At 39.3% G+C, this 3,109-nt stretch overlaps 1 long non-coding RNA gene across 2 annotated transcripts; it reads right to left on the reverse strand.

Annotated features, from left to right (window-relative positions):
• Positions 1–700: 700 nt before the first annotated feature.
• Positions 701–2,817, reverse strand: LOC125528498. Of its 2 annotated transcripts, none has more exons than XR_007292401.1 (2): positions 2,108–2,817; positions 701–2,010 (listed from the first exon to the last, which is right to left on the reverse strand). It is a non-coding gene; the product is annotated as an uncharacterized LOC125528498 (long non-coding RNA). The 2 variants fall into 2 exon arrangements; XR_007292400.1 differs by having other exon boundaries at positions 701–2,028.
• Positions 2,818–3,109: the final 292 nt, after the last annotated feature.

A 3,109-nucleotide genomic window follows, 5' to 3' on the forward strand; every position in this document is an offset into this window, starting at 1 on the left:
TAAGACTACATTGAGTATTTCTTTTTTGACCATGAAATTTGGACGTACCCTAACAATGTTTGTCATGATCTATTTCAGTTCTCATGCATTGCAACGAGAGTAAAATATTACCACCTGCCCCTAACCCAATATATAAGCCGAGTATAATCGCACATATATGTTGTTGAAACAAACCATTGATCACGGATGCACTTGCTAGGTTGCTTGATCGGAAAAAGCACTGCCTTGTGCCATGGACGTCGGCATTTGGTGTTGTAGACCAGATTAACCGGTGATCTCGCACATGATTCCTTCTCTGCACTATCTGTATCGCCCATGCACACATAGATGGACTTCTTGGGATCAACGTGAGTAGCGGAAAATAAATAAACATGTGCTTACTAACCTATAAAACTAATTAACACTCGAACAAATATGTTTGTACATACAACTCAAACAACTTTGCAAATAGCAAAATAATAGTATAAAATTGTTCAAAAGTACCAAGGTCCATTCTTGGAAACAATCCATTATCAGATAGAAGAGTGTCCAATCCTCTCCTATTACAACATCACATATGATATAAAATCAGAACTTTCAAGTTGTAGGTTTAATAAAAATTTAATTCATAATTTTGCATGTCTAGAACTAACTCATTGTCTTGATTATAGATTCAATTTTCAGTAAATTAATCAATGGCAGTGAGCTACATATGCACATGTTTTTATTCCCCTCATCCAATATCATTAATGAAATGATGTACTAACAAAAAATACATCATAAAACTCCCACACACAAAAAACAGCATAAGCCAATGTGCTTTGATTGGATTTTTTTTTGTTTATGCAGAAATGTACTGACCAGACCGAATTACTAAATTATCTCATGAAGTTTCAGGTCGTCTTCACTTTTTTTGTGTGGAACGTCTCCACCACGAGCAAGTTCCAAGTGAACATTACACTCTTGCACATATGTACTGTTGGAACTCTAAATTTCAATACGTACATTTGTTCAAACCTTCAAGCTGCTCTTTGTTAGCGGTTGCGTGTTCCAGAGGCGCAGCAAGCCCCATCAAGCTGCGATTCCGCGAGGAAGCATCAGGGGCAGCAGTTTTTTTCTATGGTGTCTTGCATGCAATGCTTCTTCACAAAGTAACAAAAAATACCATCTATTTAGTAACGGAGATCAATAACACACCTCAAGATCAATAATACCTGGTCACTAAAACATCAGAAAGTCTCTCGTGTTGGAAACTTGAAATGCATTAGTACATTGATCTTTTACTTTCATAAGCAAACTTCCATTGATCTTTTGAATTCTGATTCACCTATGTCAAGCTTCTATCCTGCGGCACCTTTTCTCGCAAGGCTGAATACTGAAAGGTAGACATGAAAACAAATCAAGTATCCTTATAGTTTTCTAACCCATTGGCTTTAACATTCACGTTTCTACTACCGATTCTTCTAAAATGCTGTTGCCCACAACCCGTCCCATGTCACCAAAGTGGGGGGAAAATTCACCAAACTGTGCATTGTTGTGTGCTTTGGCCATTGCAAAGAGAGGCGGGCATCGTAGTAGGTAGCTTAGCCAGCAATGGTAGTTGTCGTTGCTTCTTGTCTTGCTCCTCCTAGTCAATGCTATTACTGTTTCTGCCTGAAACACCTGCGCATGCAGCCAAAAAAATTCAGAGATATAAAATGACAGTAGAGGGATTGTACGCCATGCCACCCTTAGGCCGCCTCCTGTGCCATTTTCAAACCTCCGCATGGCTTAACTGCTCCGGCAACGCCCTCCTAGAGGGAGGAAAAACAGAGAGAGGACATTTGAACTCCTTTTCTGCTCTGTTTCCGGTCTTAGCGGACGTACGCGGGCAGGGCCAACACAGGGTCGCAGCTATAGGAGGCGCGCTTCAGTTCGACGGCGGTTCACTCAACGTTGTTGTAGATAACAAGATCTTCTCCCCCTCCGATGATGCGCCTGACCCGCTGCTCCAGGGAGGTCGCATCCCGCTGTGGAGGACGACCAAAGTCTCTGAACAATATTGCTGGTCTATTAAAATAATTTGGCAAACTGGAATATTTATAGTTCCCTAGGTTGGTAGTACATGAAGTTACAACAGGATACATACCAGTCATCTCAACAAAAAGATCGTGATCACATATAATTTGCAGGAACGACAATTTGCAATCATGGAAGTCCGACTGGCAAACCCCTGCAGACTTGTCCATATACAATGACACCTGATGAACAAATGCTTAATTATGCACATCAGTACTTGGAGTTCATAAATCAACAGTAAAAAGAAGCAGTTCAATCTTCAGGCAAAGCAAACCAAATCAACAGTCAAAAGAGTAAATAAGTTCAAATGAACACATATATGAGATTAGATGATCGTAGCTGAAAAGAAACAGTTCAATCTTCTGGCAAAGCAAGACTTACTTTGCAGAGAAAATTCAGGAATTCAAAAGAATAAATAACAAAGAACCAAGGGGAGGGACAAATTTAATGTGGCAGGCTTCATTACCATCTCAAAAACTTGGCGTGGCTCAATGATTGATAAAGGGTCCTAACAGAAGAAAGCAAGAGTGTTGTTCAATAGCTTCGCCAAGTTTAAACCCGTTTTACACGGACCAGCGATGCCACCTAATATATGCCCATGCGTTGCAACGGGAGAAAAAAAATTCATGCCCCTAACAACACAAACATGGCTCAAGACTCCCAATAGTGTACTTAACAATAGTTTGTCAAAAGTTAATAATACTTCTGTTTCTAAGATAAGATAGTGGTCTCCCAATAGTTGGTCAAAAGTTATTGTTAGCCTCCGAATCAAACAATACACATATGAGTAAAAAAAGTCATTGCTTGATAATTAAAAGTTCCAAGCATTTTATTTTTAGAACACAGGGAGACTGAAGCATTACAGTTTAGTGATTTACCATACTATGTAGCTGATTGTAAAAGGTTCTGTCGAAGTCAACCATACAAATATTGATCCAATATAAAAAAAAAACTTAATTTGTGCGCTGCCGTTTCAAAAAAAAATTATGCCCTGAAGTGGGATATGGCAAAAATTCATACTTGTACAAGGTGCAAGCGAACCATAATTTTGATGAATGTTTAGCAAGCTGCA

The sequence above is a fragment of the Triticum urartu genome, unplaced genomic scaffold (genome assembly GCF_003073215.2).
Source record: "Triticum urartu cultivar G1812 unplaced genomic scaffold, Tu2.1 TuUngrouped_contig_4915, whole genome shotgun sequence".
Taxonomy (NCBI): Eukaryota; Viridiplantae; Streptophyta; class Magnoliopsida; order Poales; family Poaceae; genus Triticum; species Triticum urartu.